This window comes from Lissotriton helveticus, chromosome 3_1, assembly GCF_964261635.1.
Source record: "Lissotriton helveticus chromosome 3_1, aLisHel1.1, whole genome shotgun sequence".
Lineage (NCBI taxonomy): Eukaryota > Metazoa > Chordata > Amphibia > Caudata > Salamandridae > Lissotriton > Lissotriton helveticus.
The window spans coordinates 1,031,698,521-1,031,721,630 of record NC_136061.1 but is presented as its reverse complement, the minus strand read 5'-3'; positions in this window follow the sequence as shown (position 1 = coordinate 1,031,721,630).

Below are 23,110 nucleotides of genomic sequence, written 5' to 3'. Positions count from 1 at the left end.
TAGATACATGGACATTTTTTAGAGCTTTCATGTTATTTACGGCTTTGGCCAGACATTGCGATACCGTTTTTCAACAAACTGTGTAGTCTATATTATGGCAGACCCCACTATCTTCCAGGTGTTTGTTATTAGTAGCACCTATCGCTTTAAGAGAGCACACGCATCACGAACCGGACGCTAGGCTGAGGTTAGGGCGCACGACTATTTAAAGCACGTTATGATGCACCGGATGTTGTTTCCGGAAGTAATTACCAGGTCGAGGGTCAGAGGACGCCACGGCATAGAAGGTAGGCATGATGGAAGCGCTTGCCGCGCTGATGACATAACATCACATGGGAAAACGCGGGCGAGAGACTGATGCACTCGCACTTTGTATTTACAGGGAGTCTTTGGCTAACTGGTTTATGAAGTACCACAGAGCGCGTGAGACATGAGTTCGACCTTCGTGATTCTTTTCTTTTGGTAAGCTGGTGAGTCAAACACTGAGCTAGAGAGATGGCTGTGTTCGCATAACGTTTTTTACCGTTTTAATTGACAGAAGTACTCATTTAATTCACAGAGTCGGATACGCTAGTTGAATCCTTGCAACCGTCCACTATTGTGATTTTTGGGCGGGTAAGTTGAGAATCTCGATACTGAGTGCATTTGAGTTGCACGTACTTTTGACCACGCGGTGTTTGGTGTCAGGCACACACACGATAATAGGGTGTTTTGAATAAGGTTGCACTTCAGCACTCACAACTCACTCCCCCGACGAGTTCCCTCCCATTTTTTAGTTTCACTGCTGCTAACTTTATGACTCACTTATTCTTTATTTGCACGACTGTAGACACCATGCAGACTTCCACTTGTAAATACTGACATTATTTTCATGGCGATTACTATCGTTACAGTGTTGGAAATACTACTTTGAAGTGCCTATACACAGAACATTCACTGAATACCAAGGATTTAAATCGTTTGAACAAAGGACCACCCCTGAAGAAGGGTCCAATATTGACCCGAAATGCATTGGGATATGTTTTGATTTTTTCATTTGAGTGTTTATCATTGGACTTTTTGAATAGATGTAATGAATGAAAGATACAGATGTGATTTAACATTGTATTAGTCAAATTGTATGACTCATCCAAATTTTTGTATTTGCTGAAACTACATGTATAAGATGTATTACATATAGTAAAAACTACGTTGTTTTTGAACCAGAACTTTTGAATGTCAAATGTTGTTGAATAGGACAAGTGTTTATAAATTAGGTTAACACAACTCTTGAAACCTTTAATTGGACTCAGTTTGAGCTCCCAGCCAGACCTGGTCACACCAGGTCCTTACAGAACAGTAAAAATTCTAACACACAAGTAATCTGTGCGCAGAGTTTAAAAACACAAGCAATGACACCGTAAGAATTACACACACAAGTAATCTGTGATATTAGGTATAAAAACGATAGCACCTCGCTCCCGGCTTTCCGCCTCAGGAGCTTACCTCTCAGTTTTGCTGAATGAAGCGGAGCCAGGGCAATCCGGAGGCCCGTAACACGGCCAATATGCTCCACCACCTCCCTCCAAAAGCTACCGACCTGCGGGCACTCCCAAGCCAAATGGAAGAATCCAGCTCTCTCCGCCCCACACCTAGGGCAGTCGTCCCGCCTATCTGCCGAGATGCGATTCAGGGAGACCGGGGTCATATAGGTGCGATGCACAAAATTAAAGTGGATCAACTTGAACCGTGCATTACACGAGACTTTCCGGATAAGGAGCCCAATACGTTTGTGCTGTCCCGGCTCCATGGCCATCCCCAGGTCCGCCTCCCAGGCCGCCCAGGACGGCGCGACCGGCGGGGCTGAATCCCGTCGCATGGCTGAGCACAATAGAGAGATCAGCCGCTTTCCTCTACCGCAGGAGAGGAGGATGTTGAGGGTGTGTGTCAGCGGAGGCGCCTCCGGGAACTGGGGCCAGGTTGCTCTTGCCATCTCCTGGAGTCCCCTGTAGTGCAGGTACTGTCCCCTGCTCAGGTCAAAGGCGTCCGTGGCTCGCTCGAAAGACACGAAGGAGTCATCCGGATAAAGGTCTGCCAGAGTCTCACACCCGCCGTCCCGCCATTCCTGGAAGGACACATTCTCCTCCATGAGCAGACTGGGGCCAAGATCCACACCGGCAGCTCCCTATGAAAGGGGGCCCGCCGCAAGACCTTCTCCACAAACCGCTGCCAGACTCCCACCGCATGGATTAGACCAAGTTTGACAGTATATCCTGGACCACTTTGCGACTTCTCTACACCCTAAGCACCAACTCTCCCTTCACTTGCTACCAGCTTGCTGGTAACCTTGACTGTAGGTACTCAAAGTACAGCCAGCGGGCCACTTGGGGCCCGCCAGACCTTTTTCATGCGGCCCTGCATGGAAAACAACAGCAGACACAGTCAGCAGCCTTTATTCTTACTGGTGTTCATTACTCTGGTACCGCTTTCACAGTAAAAAAAATAAAAAAGGATCAAAGGAGCATCAGTGTCTTATCTGCTCACCTGTGTCCCCGTCCCCCTTCGTCTCAGTGACTTCACTCGCTTGGCAGGAGATGGGAGGCAGCCAGAGGCAGCCAGAGGTGTGGTGCTGTACAGTCAGTGCATATCTTTCAGTCCTCGTGCCCTTCTCTTGTCCATGAGTATTAATAATGCACATTAAACTAGGTGCTCTTGCTGCACCGTTCCCCTGGTTAAAGATAAAAGCCACTTCAGGAGGTGCTACTCCTGAGGCGGAAGCCGGGAGTCTGTCTTGAGCTTATTTTTAAAAAACTGTGTATTGGTGATTTTAAAACTGTAAATTGCACTTTATTCTTGCTGGCACTTATCCCGATCGCGCCGTGCAGCTGACCACTAGCTGACACTGCCTGTCCCCCACAACGCTGCTTTCTGGGCGCCATTGGCACGCCGAGGGAGACTTCAGCCACGACCACATTTGCTGGCCACGCCCCCTCCACCGAATCTTTAAAAGCGCGCTGAGAACCAGCGTCGCTTCATTGTTGTGCTACTCCTGAGGCGGAAGCCGGGAGTCTGTCTTGAGCTTATTTTTAAAAAACTGTGTATTGGTGATTTTAAAACTGTAAATTGCACTTTATTCTTGCTGGCACTTACCCTGATCGCGCCGTGCAGCTGACCACTAGCTGACACTGCCTGTCCCCCACAACGCTGCTTTCTGGGCGCCATTGGCACGCCGAGAGAGACTTCAGCCACGACCACATTTGCTGGCCACGCCCCCTCCACCGAATCTTTAAAAGCGCGCTGAGAACCAGCGTCGCTTCATTGTTGTGCTACTCCTGAGGCGGAAGCCGGGAGTCTGTCTTGAGCTTATTTTTAAAAAACTGTGTATTGGTGATTTTAAAACTGTAAATTGCACTTTATTCTTGCTGGCACTTACCCTGATCGCGCCGTGCAGCTGACCACTAGCTGACACTGCCTGTCCCCCACAACGCTGCTTTCTGGGCGCCATTGGCCCGCCGAGGGAAACTTCAGCCACGACCACATTTGCTGGCCACGCCCCCTACTACGTCATCAGTCGCCACCATAAACCATGTGTCAATATCGGAAGCGCAGCGGACGAGCGCAGCGGGCGCGCCGGTTGCGCGCCGAAGGCGCGCTAAAGGCAAGCTCGTCTGCGCTCGTCAACGACGAGGACGCGACCAGCGCCGCCACCTCTGGTCACTTCGACTCGCTTGCCTCACGCTATACCCGAGACGCATTGCTTTATTTACAAGGATCCGCTCCCGAAGGTAAGCTTACCTTTGAGGACACTGCGTTCCCCCTAGCTGACTTCTCCCATAGAGGCCTGATTTCAGGAGGCCTATTGAATGTTAGATCATTACCTAAACACGCCACTGAAATCAACCTCCTTATAGAAACACACTATCTTGATGTCCTGTTTCTAACCGAGACCTGGACACAGGCCGACTGTGATATTGATCTTGCTTCCGCATGTCCACCCAACTTCAATATCCTGCACCTCCCCAGACCAAAAGGTCGCGGTGGCGGAGTTGGTATTATTTTCCGTGCCTCCTGGACTGTAAACACTATAGACATAGACTCAGTGCCTGGGGTCGAGCTCCTCGGTCTGGCCATAAATTGCCACCTGGGTGATATCCTTACAGTGATTATTTGCTACCGGCCCCCAGGAGTTTTCTCCTTTCCGCAACAACAAGCACTCCTCACCACTTTCACAAATATGGCAACCTCCCATAATAAATTAATCATTGTGGGAGATTTTAATCTTTGGCCAAATGGCAGCCTCGACACAGCACTGGATAATCTCCTGCTTTCTTGTGACAGTGTGGGGCTTCACCAACTGGTTAGGCAACCCACCCACTCTGCAGGCAATCGACTCGATCTTATTTTTTCGAGCTCAGACCTAACACAAGTGGGCGACATCCTGCCTATGAGCTGGACTGACCATTCACTCATCAAACTGTATATTATTAGCACCACTGCTAACAAGCCCAAAAACTGTCGTCCAGTTGAGTATACGTACCGGAACTGGAAAGCTCTAGAAAAGCTCAGCTCTGCCACCCCAGTCTTCGATATAAAGGACAGTGTTTCCCCCACAAGCTCAGTGGAAAACAACTACAGAGCCTTCAGTAGCAGGATAACATCCATCACGGATTCCATTGCCCCTTTAAAACACGGTAATCCTAAAGGGAGAGGGTCTGCTCCCTGGTTTACTGACTCTCTGAAAACCCTCAAGTCAGCTTGTAAGCAGGCCGAGAGGAAGTGGAGACACGACTACTGTGACATCAATAAAACCCTTTGGAAAAATATACTTCTTGAATACAAAGCGGCTATCAGAGTGAGCAAATCGGCCTACTACTGCTCCACAATAGTCAATGCAGTTAACAGCTCTAAAAGCATATTTCAGATCTTAGAGAATCTTATACACCCTGACTGTGCTAAGAAAACTATCCCCCCATCCCAGACCCTCTGTGATAATCTCGCACAGTTCTTTCTGGATAAAATCATGACTATCATCAATAACCTGGCAATCTCATCATCCCAATACCCGCCTACCTCCCTGGCAACCTGCCCCACAAACTGTCCTCCCAGCCTAGTCGGTTCGCCCAGGGAAAGTCTCCTGGCTTTCCCCCAGATTTCCGAAGCAGAATTTGAAAGACTGGCAATGGGCATCACCTCTGGGTCCCCTCTTGACCCACTGCCTCCAAAAATCTGGAAAGCACACGGTCACGAGCTATTCCATACCCTTCGGAGGATCTGCAACCAATCTCTCCGCAGTGGAGTGGTTCTCAACCCTTGGAAGCGGGCTCTAATCACCCCGCTTCTGAAAAAAACATCCCTGAATCCAGAATGCCTCTCCAATTTCCGACCCATATCGCTCCTGCCCTTTCCGGCGAAAGTGGTGGAGCGATGAGTCGGTGCCTGCCTGTCAACCCACCTCGAACAGAATCACGTTCTGGACGACTTCCAATTTGGATTTCGTCCAGTCCATGGCACCGAAACAGCTGTACTTATGGCCATGGAAGAACTCCGAATGCGTGCAGACAGGGGCCAGGCGGTGGCCTTGATCCTTTTGGACCTGTCTGCCGCATTCGATACTGTCAATCACGTGATCCTGCTAGAGAGGTTGAGAGAGGCTGGGGTTGATGGATCAGCCCTGCTCTGGTTCCACTCCTTTCTCAGAGGCAGGAAACAGGCTGTATCCCTCCCCCCTTTTCAATCTGCTTTCTCCCCAGTCCCTCACGGTGTACCCCAGGGTTCTTCTATCAGTCCGATTCTCTTTAATGTTTACTTATTACCACTGGTCACTCTTATTAAATCCCACAACATGACCACAGTAAACTACGCAGACGACACCCAGCTAATTTTTTCCTGGGAGGGTGAAGACTCTATTACTTTAGAAGCCTTCCACGACTGCCTGAGAGATACCGCTGGCTGGTTACACCACAACTCCCTCCAACTCAATTCCTCCAAAACCGAGGTTCTGTTCTGCCCAGCAAGCCGCATACCTCGCCTTCTGCCTGCTGATTTCTGGCCTCCGGAAAATCCAGACAATCCGCCACCTGTAGCCAGTGTTCGCAATTTGGGCGTCATGCTGAATAACAAACTGAGCATGGAAACACAGGTATCAAGAACAGTCGCCACCTGCTCGGCCCTTATGCGCTCACTACGGAAAATCCTGCCACTACTTCCACTACCCGCAAGAGCACAGATAGTCAGGTGTACTATTCTTAGTCGCCTTGACTACTGCAATGCCCTCCTGCTTGACTCTCCCCTGGTACTGCTGGACAGACTCCAACGTGTCGAGTCAGCAGCAGCCAAACTGGCCCTTGGTTGGACCAGGAGATCCTCAACCACGGCTGCTTTGGCCGAGCTACACTGGCTTCCCTTGAAGCAACGTATTGCCTTTAAGTCTCTCTGCCTGGTCTTTAAGGCATTACACGGGTTAGGACCTAGACCTCTACAACGGATGTTTACCTGGTACACACCAACCAGAGCTCTGCGATCCGCGACCGCCCGACTTGTAATAGTACCCAGATTCAAAAGAGCCAGGATCGGGGGAAGATCGTTCCGAGTGGCCGCTGCAAAGCTCTGGAACGGCCTGCCCGCTGACATTCGTCATACTTCACAGCTCCTGCCTTTTCGTAAACTAATAAAGACTTGGCTTTTCCCCTAGATCCCCTTCCACTACCACCCCCCCTAATATACTCCCACTGCTTCTAATTCAGGAGTAAGCCTCCCAGCACCAGGATGCCTGCCAGGCGACAGTCGCGCTTTACAAGTGTTTTAAATAAATAAAATAAAATAAAATAATTTTAAATAAAAATAAATAAATAAAACTTCTCAAAGTGAGAATAAACCATATCTGGTTGCTAGACGGGCTTGTATGGCACAGGTTGGTGTGGGAGGTAGACTCTTACCCAATTCTCCCCGAAAATATTTCTCCGTCAAACATTTTCAGCACACTTCTTCAGAGGAGCCTTGTTTCCAGCACAGCTGCCCTGCTTTCCATTGATGGGAAGTGATGCTACTGTTTGTCACAATCCCAGAAAAGGTTGAACAATGATTCTGGTGAGATTGTAGGCATTTTATTCGAAAGTAAACATGAGCTGGGATCATCACACGCAGCATGAGCATTATCTCTCACTGAACTAGGGCGAGATGAGAGGGAAACATATCTCCCTACACCAGCTGTAGTGGAATAGCAAAGGGGACACTGGCCCTGCGTCAAGCAATGAAGATGAGCCCGTTCATGGATTAGATAGTAGGATAATCCATAACCTGGTTGAAGTGGATACCTAGTGCCCTACGCTCGATGCCACTGCACTTGCTGCACTATTGATAGCCTTGCTCCTAATCACCAGGTCAAATTAAGGAATGTGCAATGTTGTTATTGCATAAGCGAAGTTGCACATAGTTCACGGTCTAATTGTACTCATAGAGTTTCTGCATTTGCTATAACTGCCTTGTGATGTACAATTTCAACATTTTGTCACAATTTGTAGCTGGCGCTGAAAATGGTTCTGCCGTTTTCTTGTCTCCTTAAAATCTCACATGCTTCCTTTTGCATTTTACGGGCCAATATCTTCCCTCAGTGTATTAACAATCATATAGTCCCCTGAGGGAGCTCCATGTTTTCCACCAGCAGAGCACAAGCATCTGACTCCTTTCCCGAACCGGTACAAAGGCTATCTCCTGCCCCATCACCACCACAGGTACATTGATGCAACTACAGTGAGGGACATTGACCTTTTACATGTATCTTTGGAAGACAATTCTACAACCATCTCAATGTAAACTCCACTCAATCCCCATGATTGGAACCCATCACATGCCCCTGCATGTATGGGATGAGTTGTGACATATGTCATACTTACAAGGCCGAACAGGCTGTACTGGGCATCCAGAGTTTCCCTGGAAGGCTGGAACGGTGGGGGGCTGGGTAGATTTTGTCCACCAAACTCCCCACCATAACATATTCCGCCCATCTTAGCTCCGTCCCAAATCAACCAGTCCCCACCCACACACCGCCACAGTCATCAGTGCAGCCCCCGGTGATACCTCAGACTGAAATGTTTGTGAATTCACCTGGCAGAGACAAACATGGAAAGATCTTTAGGGTGGCCTAGTATCTTGTGGCAAACCCCTTTGTGTGATGTGTGATGTGATAAGGGCCACTGACACATGGATAGATGGCTGCTGGCTGCACCTTTCTTGGGGGCTGAAAAGCCAAAAGTCTAACGTGTTTGATGCAAAAATAGCGAGCAGCGGAGCAAATAATCAAGAGACACTTTTCATTTCATCTGACCAGAGCTCTCACCCATAACGACCAGCTGCATCACGTAGTGCTAAAATGCATGCACGTTTGAACGGTTTATATATATTTTTCCACAGTACAAGACTATGAAAGACAAACGTGACAGAAGCTTGTTACTTTCAGCGAAACATATTTATTGAGCAGATGGCAGGATCTTCTCTCTGAAAAAATGCAAGACGTCCTTGAAACCGAGACACAATTAATGAACACACTCCTGACTTCATTAATTTCTTCAAAAGTGAGGCTACACTTTACTACGAGATGCAAGAAATGTGTAAATTTACAACCAAGGGCACTTCAAATTAAAAATGACAGCCATACCAGTGCATGTATTAATGTACAGATGCAAGGGACATTAGTGTTAAAGCAATAGGAATACAAACTTAGGGTTTTGCACCCCTTCCCCTCCTTTCTTGCCAGGACCAACATTTCTTTACAACATTTCAATTGCAGATAGGTTAAAGACATCTGCTTTCACAACTTCATTATCACTATCATCATCATCATCCTCAACTGTAGGAAATAGAATTTGTGTTGCCAGTGCCTTTTTTGTGTGAAAGTGCATGGATGATTCACAATATCAATTGTATTAACCCGTTGGACGCTCATGATGCGCTCAGCTCGTCATGAGCCACGGTGCTCGTGTGCTCATGACGAGCTGAGCTCTCCATAACGGTCCTAACGCTCGCACGCGGGGCTAATTCCCCTGCTGTGCTGAACGTTCTTAAGAAACGGGTGTGGCCGTGACGAGCTCAGCTCGTCATGAGCACACGGCCACCTTGGCTCATGACGAGCTGAGCTCATCACGAGCACCGGGGCGCTTCGCGCGCCCCCCAGCACAGCGGGGGAATTACCCCTGCGGCCAACGGGTGAATACATACAGACCAACCAAAATTGCAAAGATTGTTTTAAATCTTTTTATTTCCCAGTGTCCAAAAATTACACCTAACCAGATGCAGATCCCACTGAGAATAAAATCTAGCCTAATATGAAACTTGTGCAATATCCTTGGTGTGGTCTATTTGCTCATGTATGCTAAGGTGTTGGGAAGATTGGCTCCACAATCACAACCTACAGTACCACACACCCTCCCCTTTGCTGCTATTATGTAATCCAATACCTTCCTATTCAGGATCAGCATATTAGCATGAGTGTCTAACACAGTGCAGTAAGCAATCCCTTGCATAATCTCTTCATTTCTTCTAGTACATCTAAGACAACTGTTATTTTAAGCGTTGTGATTTAGGCAATCAGATCTAGAAGTAGTGGAGACAGCCTGCCTTCCCCACCTCCACTGCAAAGGGTGACCACCAAAGTGTCTTATAGCAACAGCAATAATAATATAACCCGGATAACAGATCCTAGTCCAATATAGGTCAGCCATGGATAGTTTAGGGATCCACAAATGAAGTATGCATAACCCTCTGCGATGTTGCTTGTGAAAAAATAGTCCATGAAGAAGACAACATTCCACTTACCTCGGACAGAGGCTGGAGAGATAGAATTGTGTGGTGGTGAAGGAGCAGGCAAAGCTGGTGAACACAGAGGACTTGTCTCACCAACAGGTGAGAAATAGCAGCAGAGGCAGTTCTGGCAGGGGATTTTGGTTCTGGGCCAGGTAGAGGTCCAGCAGCAGGAATGCTGTTATCTCTAGGAGGAGCATCTCAGTTGTAGTGAGATGAGTGTATCAACATCACCAGACCACAACATTTTACAGCTGTTTTAGTGATGATCAGGACCTGATAGGGTTCACAACAGCGAGGATGCAGTGTGATATTCCTCTGGTGTATACACAGTCACTGGGCTGGAGGGTGTGGCAAGCTTTGATCAGATACTTGGGTAAAGTTGTGTGAACCTCAGAATGGAAACTAAACTCCAGGGTCATTGTGTAAGCATTTGGCAATACTGCAGACTGTGTTATCATTGACCTGTAAGTCTAATTTAGCAGCTGAGACTGGGGGATTTGGGGGCAGGATTGTGGAATGTCTTATCACTATGTCATATGGGTTAGTTTTGAAAACTGCTCTGAGGGACCATATGCTAGCGGCATGACATCAGGCCATTTTAGTTGAGTGTTTGGACATATATTAGCTATCTTGTTCTTAAGTGTACTGTTGCTCCTCTCTGCCTTGCTTGCTGACTCTGGATGATAAGAACAATGGAAATGCTGGTCTTTTCCTAATGCCTTTCAAACTGCCTATAATACTGTTCACACAAAGTGTGTTCTATGGTCGCTTGCGCTCCGGTACAGTACTCTGAACGGAGGGATAAAATCTCTGGGTAAACATTTAGCTAGTGTGATGACATATATACAGGCACCCGGAACACTCCTCCACCCATCCTGAAAATACACACACAGTAATCAAGACAAAGGAGTAGTTAGCACATCTTGCCATCTGGATAAAGTCCATCTGAAGGTGCACAAAGGGATCCCAAGTTGTACGTAGAAAGGTGGGGTTGTCGTAATACACTTTCCTGCATTGTGTGACATGCAAATGGCACAGAACTGGCAGTAACTTTCGGCTATTGAAGCAAAGAAGGGCCAGTACCAATGGGTTGCTGTGGCACATGCCTTGCTGTACCTACCAAAATGTGCTGCTCCATGATGTTACCTGGTGAAGTTGGATAGTAGAAATTTCAGTGCGACCACACACTCATTGCTATCTCTACACACCCCATCATGGTCTCTTCTACATTTCTGCAAAATGGTGGTACCTGCGAAAGGGATTCAGTTAAATTGGGAGACCTGGCAGTTTCATTTGCATTACTTGGACGTTTTGTGTGCTCACACAATAAAGAGAGTACTTTGTTTTTTTCTTGGCGGAGTATATTTAGGAACACACCTCCCGGAGTGCAAAGTAAAGTGCAGTTTAGCTTGCAGAGAATGTCTGGCGAAGTTGGCCTTAGCAAAAAGGAATGCTTATTGCTAATAGGTCCCAGGGAAATTGGCACGTGTCAGCAATACAGTGATTAGAAATGCTGACTGCGTCTGTGGACAGATATGAGAGAGGCAAAATGGGTAATTATGAGGGTTTTAGTGCTGTGCGACTAGTGCCCGTGTTAATGAGTCAAGCAGTATGCTTACCGTTAATGACACAATCTACATAGGGGCCCTTTTGATCTATTGGCATTAAGGTATCCATGACACAGTTAGAACTTCTCTTGCTGTCCTAAAATTTCGGATAGGTATTTTAAGAAATCTGACGAAATCGGGATTGATCCATGAGGGCTGGTGCTCTATTCATAATGTTGGGACAGTTCAGTTTCCATTGCCTTAACGGCAGTTGCGGCCGGCACAGGTAAGAGCGGTGGGACTGTGGGGCAGGGCGGAGGCGGGGCGGGGTGTGGTGTGGTGGGGGTCGGGTAAGTCGACATACGACGGGATAAATTACATTAAATCGTAAAAAAAAAACACTTACCTTGCACTCGATGCATCACGATCGCAAGGTAAGTTGGTTTATTTTTCTTTAAATTTTATTCAACTTATCCTGTTGTATGTCGACTTCCCTGAACCCTGCCTCACCGCTTTTACCTGTGCCGGACGCCACCATTTAATGGTCCACAATTAAAACATGGTCCTCAGCTCCCAGAGCCTCTTCCCGGATTCTTTCATTACCTCATACAGCTCCCACTCCTTCACTTCCCTCACAACATTATTCCTTCTTTTGAATGGCTCCCTGTTCTGCAACCTTGATTGTTCTCTCCATATTCTGCAATTTCAGTGACATTAGTTTCTATTCTACATTAATTTTCTTTCTCTTTTCATATTTTACTCAATGGTTGGCACCCGTCACTAACTCAGCCAACTTCTTAGTCAGCCAACAGATGCAAATGGTCATTAACTGACTCCTAACATTCCGTAACAATCCCTGCACAAAAGCATCCTTAGCAATCCTAAACCGTCACCATAATTTGGACTATCTTTCAAATACATCCTTAAGTCTTTCTAAGTAATCAACCGGTTCTTCACCCTAATTTTGCTTACAGTTTGAGGTCTTAGTCCAATTGTTTTCACCAGACACACATCACATCAACAATGTTATTCTCCTCTGTTACCAGGGTCAACATTCAGCCACTTCGTCGTCTCCACTAATCATTCTTCTACTGTGCTCGGCTCCACCAATTACAGTAACTGATTCCCAGCCACCCAATTAGATCTGTATACTTAAAACACACTATGCAGTTTCTCTCCTGTTCTCTGATGTTAGGGATCTGTTTTTTAATACTCAATAAATGAAAAGGGGTACAAGAGACCTGTACCATAAATCTACCCTTGGCAACTGGGCAGCCCCTCTAGGGAAAAAGGGTGGATGAGGAAGGGCCTTTGTTAGTAGTGTCACCTGAGTAGGGAGAAGGGAAATGTTACCTAGACACAGGGGCGGCTGGTGACATTTGAAAGTGGCGGGGCGTAAACTAATTTGCATATTGCACCGCAGCGAGCGAACGCAGCGAGCGAGCCCGAACCACCTTCCATCCATACATCATTCATGCATCCACCCATCCATCCACCCACCCACCCATCCTGCATCCATACATCATTCATTCATGCATCCATACATCATTCATCCATCCACCCATCCATCCACCCATCCACCCATCCACCATCCATCCTGCATCCATTCATGCATCCACCCATCCACCCATCCATCCATCCTGCATCCATCATCCATTCATGCATCAACCCATCCATCCACCCACCCATCCATCCTGCATCCATCATTCATTCATGCATCCACCCACCCATCCTGCATCCATCATTCAATCATGCATCCACCCATCCTGCATCCATCATTCATTCATGCATCCATCCACCCATCAATTCTGCATCCATCCTGCATCCATCATTCATTCCTTCATTCATGCATCCACCCATCCATCCACCCATCCATCCATCATTCATTCATTTATGCATCCATCATTCATTCATGCATCCACCCATCCATCCACCCACCCACCCATCCATCCACCCACCCATCCATCCACCCATCCATCCTGCATCCATCATTCATTCATGCACCCATCCATCCACCCTGCATCCATCCTGCATCCATCATTCATTCATGCATCCATCCACCCATCCATCCACCCATCCATCCTGCATCCATCATTCATTCATGCATCCATCCTGCATCCATCCTGCATCCATCCTGCATCCATCATTCATTCATTCATGCATCCATCCATCCACCCATCCATCCACCAATTCTGCATCCATCCTGCATCCATCATTCATTCATCCACCCATCCATCCACCCACCCATCCATCCATCCACCCACCCATCCATCCTGCATCCATCATTCATTCATGCATCCACCCATCCATCCTGCATCCATCCTGCATCCTTCATTCATTCATCCACCCATCCATCCACCCACCCATCCATCCATCCACCCACCCATCCATCCTGCATCCATCATTCATTCATGCACCCATCCATCCATCCATCCATCCATCCACCCATCCATCCTGCATCCATCCTGCATCCATCATTCATACATGCATCCACCCCCATCCATCCATCCACCCATCGAAGAATCGCGGCCGTGCCCAAGGGGTTAAGTATATTTTCAATGCTAAAGCAGTAGATGCAGACATTTTCTGTGAAACACAACACTTCCCTAAGTAAATATCACTGAATGAAAAATGAGTATTGTATTTACCTGGGGAATTTCAAATTTCATACACCTATATAAATGACTCATTCAAGGAACTCAAATTTAGCATGCACATTAGCAATTTATTAAACCTATATATCGTGTTGCAGTCACACAGACATTTAATTTATACCTCAGCTCCTTTGCCGACTTTTTTTTCTGTCACATTACTTGTTAGTGCATCGAAAACAGCTCCGTGCAACCTAGTGTTACTTGTGAGCGCAATGTGTCTGCTAGAGACAGTGCTCAGGAGCGCGTCCGGAGCTCCCGGACTTGTGTTCCGCTCTCACCCCACCTCGCCGTGGTAATAACTCAATGCCTTTTTTGAACCACCTTTTCAGTATATTTGCCACAAACACATTTCCACATAAAACACGGCACGTGTGCCCTACGCCATTGGCAGCAGAGTGGTTGAAGTGACAGGAGTTGACTGACCAGACAATCCAGCGCCAGGATAGGCTGGGGGGGCACCATGACTCCTCGCCCAGTCGCCCTGTGTAACCCCGGGGGCTGCGGCCCGCCCCCTGGTCCTCTCTCTAAGGGGAAATTCACAGGAAAACAATCTGCGCATGCGCGGGCATGTGTGTGCCCAAAATGCCACTTGCGCAGCTGCAGCAGGCCCATCCTCCCCCCCCCTCCGCCCCCCCCCCCCCCCCCGCACTCCGGGAAAGTCGGGTGTCTCCCGGTTTCCCGGCCGGCAGATAGCGCGATTTTTTTAAATATCTGTATTTTGCTTTGTGACAACGCGGTAGGTCCATGGGGCTTAGTGGGGCTACGCCCCTACGCCCCAATGGACGCACCGCGACAGTCTGCTTCAATCCTTTGAAGGTAGTAGTACGGCTCCATTCTCTATGCCCAAGGATGCACCATATTAGGGCTCTGGACTGATTCACAGTTGTACAAACGGCCTCCTGTCTGCCTGCTCACACCCCTCTATTGGGCACATCACCACCAGTAAGTTGTATCACGGGTCTCGCTTATGCTACCTCCCTGTTCTCCGGTTGTCGGTGGTCCTGCAGGTGCTGCTTCCTTTGTGGGTGCCTCAGGAGCTCCACCCCAGCCCCTTTGGCTGGCATGGGTAACATATTCATCAAATCCTCCTCCCTTGGGTCATCGTTCTCTTTCTCATTCACCTGTGATTCTGTGTTCTGGGGGAATAATTAGGAAGGAGGCTGAGCAGTTGGAGCACAAGCCCAAACAACGTTTGTCTTATTGATCATGGATTTATACTTTAATGAAGCAGTTGAACTACTCATGAATTAAATGAGATCACATCCATACCGTTTAGAATAAACGATGTGCTTGAATAACTTTATTTGAAATTTGGATTTCATTGATCAAATTCGTGTGGATTGATTAAAGAGCCCCCGGATCATCTTTCATGTCGCTAGTTTTCTAGTGGGCGCTGTCCGGATTAGGAACAGGAAAGTGATTAATTGTACCTAAATGAATTTGGATGTAAATCAGAACGATGTTTGCACTGTAAAAATGATAGTGAGGGCAATTAAATTGGTTGATGCTTTTATTCTTCTTATTGTGATTTTATAAAATCTTATGACATTTTTTGGAAAATTTTAAATGGTTTAATATTCTTCTTTTACCGTGTGTAAATAATGTATATAATGTATGTTTTGTATAGTACCATTGTCTTTTTATGATATTGATTTATCAAAATAAAGTATTCTGACTGACTGGCTGATATTTGGCAGTGCACTCAGAGGGACACTTCCTGATGGGGAAGTGCAACTGAATTGATTTCAATACGCCCAGGTCTAAGGGATGATACCTCGGTGTACGTTCCCAAGTATATTTATACATTGCAAATATTCTCATTGGAACTTTATTGCAACTGTCACAGAGTGCAGGATCCAATACCTGTTGTTGTTCAAATAAAATACAATACGTCTGGAAGCCATAAATCTAACATGCTTTTAATGCAAAGTAGGGAACAGCACAGCAAATTATCAAGAGACAATTGTAATTTCAATGAACCGGAGCTCGCACCCAAAACAGCGATTTGGAGAATGCAAAGCGAACATGCATGTAAATATGAAGTTTGTATACTTTTTACCTCAATACAAGTCTTTGGAGGGCAAACACATGACTGAAACGTCTTACTTTCAGCAAAACTTACCCAATGAACAGTTGACATGATCTTTCCATGGAGAAAATATACGATGTCCTTGAAACCAAGAAAGAATTCTCAAACACACTCCTAGCTTAATTCATCTCTTAAATTTGCGCTTCTGGTTGCCAATATCAAAAGCAAGAGTGCGATTGATGATGATATGTAGGAAATGTGCAAATGCACTACCTCAAATAAAAGGGCTTCTAGGCCTACTAGAGTCAGAAAACTTTACAAGTATATTGAGGCTAAAAGGCACTTCAAATGAAACCCAACATCCATATTTGAGTATAAAATGCATGAGTGCACATTGTGATATAAGGGTTCAAGGGAACGTTGGTGTTAAAACAATAGGAATACAAGATTATGTTTTCACACGTTTGTGTGTATCTGAGTGCTTGTAGGTGTGTCCACTGGTACTTCCATGTGCATATGCCCCTTGATATGCGTTGTTCTGTGTGCATGTGTAAATGTGTAGTTGAGCTTATATAGCGCACAGCTACCCGCAGTGGGTTTCCCGGCGCTTGCTTAGGGAACCCTTCCTGGTATTCCCTTGTGAAATAGCAGGGTATCCACAAGGTGAAAGTCAGGCATCCCACCGCGAGGGGCCGTTGTGGAGATTAAGCAAGCTATTGCCCAGAGTCGCAGAGTGTGAACCCGTGAGTCGAGGAGGCACCGGGGCGAGAATTATCGAGTCCGTGGAATTTTTAGCCCAAGACCCCGCCGAGGCAGGGAATTGAACCCTGGTCCAGGACCGATCTCAGCTTCCGGGTCTGCTGCCTCTAACCCCTGAGCCACACTTCTCCACTCTAACCCCTAAGCCACACTTCTCCATGGTGCCTTCATGTATGTTGATGTGTGTGGGTGTGCGTTTAGCTCTGCATGTGAATATGGAAATGTGCTGTGTGTGCTCAGGTGTCTATATTTGTCATTATGTATGTATATATGTGGTACATGTATAGCACAAACATAACCAAAAGGAAGCCGAGTGCTGTACAGGGTCAAAGGCAAAGATTCAGTCAACAAATGATTGGAGAAGTAGCAGAAGTCGACTTGCTGCATCGTGACGTAGTGTTCTTTCAAGAGATGTATCTTCAGATCTTTAGTGTATTGGAGCATGTTTAGGGTGGTCCTGGTGGAAATATGGATGTTATTCTAGATCCTGGGTATATAGATGGAGACGGGATGTGCCTGTTCTTTGCTTTTCTATTCTTACGGGTATTCTGAGGATCACCGAAGATGGAGAGGTTGTTATGGAAGAAAAGCAGACTGCCTGTGATAGCTCTCTACATGATGCTGCTGGTTTTGAAGATGGTGCAGCCCAGCAAGGTGACCCTGTGGAGATCCATCAGAATGAAGGAGATGTGTTCATATTTTGTCAGTCCCTGAATGTGCGAATGAGGGCTAAAGGTGTGCTTTGTGCGTGCATGAGTTCCTGGACATCTGTTGTTATGTGTGTATTTGTGGCTGCTTGTACTTGGATTTCTTTGTATTTGTGGACGATCAAATATGTTTTACTGTGCATCTCAATGTTAGCAGAGAAATATGCAGTGCATGAGCATGGGTGCTTGTATGTTAAGTGTTGCATACATGCACCATACAAGACGCAGCTGTAATGTTATTTTACTGTCTTTTATTTTAACATTTCCATTTGTGCCTCTTATTCTAGGATGACTATTGCAAATTATATGTAACAATCACTGAACAATACAGCGTCAGCAAGTGTACACTTCAAAATGTCAGAAAGCTCTTTTTAAGACGTGTGACACGTGCCCTGAATCACATCAACATGTATTATCACTCTATATATCAAAATACAACAGTGATTCATTAGGTTTAAAAAAAGGCACAGAATGATAATATTCTCAACTTCAGGGTCCTTCACATGGAGCAGAGCTTCCCAGTCCACTCTTCCACACCAGCCAAAGGGGTCTGGCATGATAATAACCCGAGGCTCGCTTTCTTAATCCAATGTGCAAGTGAATTATGTTGCCCCTATGTGGGCCTCATCTGTGGGATGGCACTTGATTCATCTGGCACAGTGGCATGGGACATACATCAGGGCATAACCAGTGTGGAGTAGCTTGTGTTCCTCTTATGAGGGGACCTGATCTGACATTTTGGGACTGACTGCTTTGATTGGAGCAGGACCAGTGTTCACTTGCATATGGCTAGTCTCAGTCTGAAGTGGCATAGTGAGTGAAAAACAATGAGCTGGAGTGAAGCCCAATCATTGTCGGAGCCTGAGACTTTTGCAAGCATCTCATCCATCATCTTTGGGTTTTCCTCAGTCTAACGCCCTACTTGTGACTGGTATGGCAAAATATGAGGGCCACGATTGCTGTGCCATGGGACTCAAAACGATATCTCATTGACGAGGCCTAGACTGAAACTAGTATCTAGTTTCTTGTGGGTACATTTTCAGAGTGTACCTTGTTTGGCAGTACAGGGTGGACCGCTATCACAGGAGCAGAATCAAGGCTGATTTTGCATATGCCAGGTTTCTGCCTAGAGTGGCATAGTCAGTGAAAAACCAATGAGTTGGAATGCAGCCCAAGGGATGGCCAGAGGCTGAGCCTTTTGCAAGAATTCCAACCATAACCTTTGTGAGTTCCTCAGTTCAACATCCTGACTTTGACTGGTATGCCCAGATGTGGACCCTGTGCTCTCTGATCCACAGGACTCAAGCTGTACTTTAAAGCTGAGGCCTAACTAGACTGAAATCTGTCTGGCAATGCTTGTATTTCCATTCAGAAGGTGATTGGCCTAGATTCAGTCTGGACTGTACCAATTGCTGCAGGCCAAGGTTAATTTTCACATGGCTGGTGTCTGTCTGAAGCAGCAAAGCAGGCAAAACAAGATGGACTGGAATGTGGCCTAGAGTGATCGCCATTGGCTGAGACTTTTCCAAGCACTCCACCCATCACTTTTGTGTTTCCCCTACATGTCTTTATTGTCTTTGTCCTGTGGTCCCCTCAATGGGGTATGACAAACCGGTTACTGGGCCTCATACGTGGAGACTGGGGTTGTTTGGTTCTGGTGTCCTGTTGTCTGTGTACTATGCATATACAAACTGGGCAAGTGCAGCCACTTCAGCACGACACTCAGTAGTAGCGATGGTGAGCAATCAAAGGCCTCTCATGGAGGTAGTGTTGGGATGCTTCAAACTCAGAACTCAGCAATCATGCAGCAGCCCAATAATTTATTGTCCAACCCACTGCTTGTCTTTTATAAAAAGAAAGATCGTTAATGCACTCACAAATTAAATACAACACACTGCAGTATGCAGGTACAAACATCCAAGTGGAGTACCGCAGGGCTCGGGTTTGAGTCCACTGCTTTTTCATCTTTACCTGGCCCCCTTAGCCACCATTATTTCATGCTGGGGCATGAAAGTAATCTCCTACACAGACACACAGCTGTTTTTTCCTTCAAAGAGCACTCCCCAGCGACTTTTAATAAATTCAAAGACTGCATGAAGCAGATTTCCACGTAGGTGTTTGATAACTGCTTGAAATTGAATGCTGGTAAGACTGAGGACTAGTTCTTCAATCAGAGCTCACCACCACCATCCAATCTCTGGTGGCTGGAGGAACTAAACCCCCCTCCTATGCCTAAGGAGCCTGCGAGAAATGTGCGTATCAGGTTTGATACTGATTTTTCTTTTTTCTTTTACGACGCACATCCGATAAGTCTCGGCCACATGCTTCTAGAAGTTACTGTCCTTGACAAAAGTTATACAATATCTGCCTGCGGAAAGCTGGAAGATCATCATACATGCCCTGGTTACTTCCCAGCTGGACTATGCAAACAGTCTGTATATTGGGCTCCTGGCGTACCTGGTTCACAGACTATAGATTGTGCAGAATGAAGCAGCGAAGCTGATCTGCAGGGTGCCTTTCTGAAATTCTATTTCCCCTCACCTGAGACGGTTACATTGGCTCCCGGTGAGCAAGAGGATCGAATTCAAGGCTTTGAAGCTGACCTTTAGAGCCATTAGGGGCATGGGCTCTGCTATCTTAAACCGAGGCTTAGCCTGTAGCACCAGGATCGCGTCTTGAGATCTAGACACTCTTGTCTGCTTTGGGTGCCATGATATGCCAAAGAACGTCAAGGCGGATTTCATTCTTGGTCAGGGTAGCCAAACTCTGGAAAGCCTTGCCCCCCCACATGCACCTGATCACGTCAGAACTAGAGTTTAGGAAGACCTTAATGCCTCTGCTCTTCTCACAGATGTAGTACCTCCAAGCTGATCGTTGCTGTCAGTCTGCACTAGAGCCGGGACACCTCCTTCGAGGTAGCTGTTGGGGTCTACAAATTCACTTTGATTGATTGATATATTAATTGATCCAATTGTGTATGACCACTGTAACCAGGGTTCATGGCCCACTTCCCCCCACTTTCCCCTACCTCAGAAAAAGATATGCTATTACAAGTCGGGCAGGGTTAGAGGTCACAAGGCCACTAAAGGCATTTCTCAGGCTGCAGTGCAGCTCTGACATTACTCACAGCGATGGGACTGTGACTTGGTCTGCCTGCATCTGGTCAGTTTTCATGAAGGGGCAGTCTGCTTGGCCACACTTCCTAACTTGCAGCAACACGGTCTACTTTGGGGTACAAATATTCATGGTCACAGCAGCACAGTCTGTTCAGGCACACTTGACGACAGAGCCCTTGTACACACCACTTGCTGGGCCCCATTGGTGTAGTTCACTTTGGCCACACTTCAATACAATGCCATAGTGCAGGCTGCTTTCAGGGTCACAGATGCACAGTCGTTCGGGCACACTTCAATAATGCCAGGATGCAGTCACTTCAGGCAAGTTGACTCTCTGGTCTTGAAGCATGCCTGTCACTCTAATGAGCTTCCGTGGATTAAAGGACCATTAGTTCTGGGGTCAGCGGCATCTGCTCACAGGGTTCGCACTCTCCTTCCCTCTTTTTCCCAGAATGGTAAGCCTCCAGGAGGTCAGACTCCAGGTGATGTCCCTTCACCTCTGGGAAGCTGGCTGTCAGGGAGACATCAGCTCCGGTTGCATGGCAGTCCTCTTGGTACTCTGTGGAGGATCCCCTTCCTTGTTCTAAGAGAATTTGGAACTGGAACAAGTTAGTCAGCAGCTCTCATGTTTATACAGATAGATCAGACAGGGGATATGGATTAATTTCCTGCACTCTCAGTACAGGTAATGCTTGTTCTTCTTTCATGTGTCCTTTCCAGGCTGTAATCCAGACAAAGCCTTTGAGTAGAGTGAAGCTTCTCCCAGGATGGGTGTCTCCAGTTTGGTGCTCCCACAACAAAGGCACAAAGAGGTGTGAGCTTTCTGAAGCAGTCTATCAATAGCCACTCTGACCAGTAATCAGGAAAAGAGAAAAAAAGCCTGGCCTTCTGTAAAGGAACCATCACACATTGAACAACAGAGACTACAGTTCCACCCTTCACCCGTACCATCTGCCAAATGGCAGTGGCCAGGAAGAAATATCAGCAGCTCCTTGCAGCAAAATGACCTAATCGGATTGTTAACAGGAATACTATGTCCTCTTTCCTCATTTGATTGCCTAGGTATCGAAAAATTGAAAAAAAACAGGAGACAAGATGGCAGTCGTGTAAGACCGCGGTGCACACTGACCAGTGCTGGGATAAGATTATGCGGATCTACTAGCTGAAAATACATAAGAAATTCTTGAAAACCTAGATGGATTAATGGAGACACTAGGGAGCGGAGCTGTCGAAAACTATAAGTCGCCAATAAGAAGTCAAGCGGCAACGTTTGGATCTTAATCGGCTTTGCACTAATTCGATACTTCTGCAGCGTCAGTCGCAAATGGCAGGGAGGTAGTCATCAGACGTACCTAGCTGGAGCTGTGGTCATCGGTGAGGGCGACATGGCGCCGAAGAACGCGGCGGCGGCTGTAGCGGCTGCAAAGGCAAGGGCGGCTAGACTTGCAGTCCGAGATGCTGCGGAGTCGTCTAAGCAGTCGAGCGGGGGTCCTGAGCCTCCCCCAGGGATCAGAGCAGGAGCGGCCGAGAACACACCGGCTAAGGCGGCGAGACAGGGGACTCCCGCCACACGGAAAGCAAGCCAGACTGCGCCTTCCGTTGTTGACCTCCTGCGCAGGACGCCGGCGGGACTCCTTCCAGGTCATGGCGGGAGGAGTCAGCCGGCAGTGCAACACACACCAGCACCCGCAGAGGGTACAGGAGAGGGCGGCTTACAGACGAGCAACGATGCAGATGCCCCTAGGATGACCGGGACAATTGTTGAAACAAAAACAGTAAGCAGTGTACGGAGCGACAGTACTGGTGGGGTTGAAGCAAGTAGTAACGGGGCTGGGGTGGTGGAAACACAAAGCGATGCTATCTCCATGGATGTGCCTGGAAAATCCACCACTGCCCCATGTGTGCTCTTTGCAGATAATACTCCAATAGTTGATCAGACACTAAATGACCCTTGTAAAGATCCAGGAAGTATAAATCAAATCGATCTCCTCCAGATAGGGGAAACAAGCGCCACGATTGCCCAAAGCAATGAAAAAGCTTATGAGGGCGACCCTGAAAGAGATAAAGACAGGGATAAGGATCCTAGTGACTTTTACTCATTCTCCGATGAACTAGGGTGGTCTGATGATACAGGTTTCCCTGTGAGCTACTCGAGTGATGATGAGACGAGCGCCAAAGATAATAGAACAGCCCAAAAAACGGTTTAAGGCAGAGAAAGAGCCACCGTGACTCAGCAGAGCTAACTTGGGATTATACACCTGCAAGCCACCTCCTAGTATCAACAGCCTCGACAAGCGCCCTTGAGGCATCTCAGCACTCTGACTCTCTCGCATACCAAAACTTAGCCCCACCCACGATTGAAACTGTACTCCAAGCTATAGCGGCCCATAGGGAAGAGACGTCTCATGATGGTCGTAAAGCACAAGCAGAGCTTCGTAAAGTTCAAGGAGTGGTGCGTCAACTAACAAGAAAAGTGGGGTCCTTTAGTGATCGTATGACTGAGACAGAGTCTAGAGTGGTA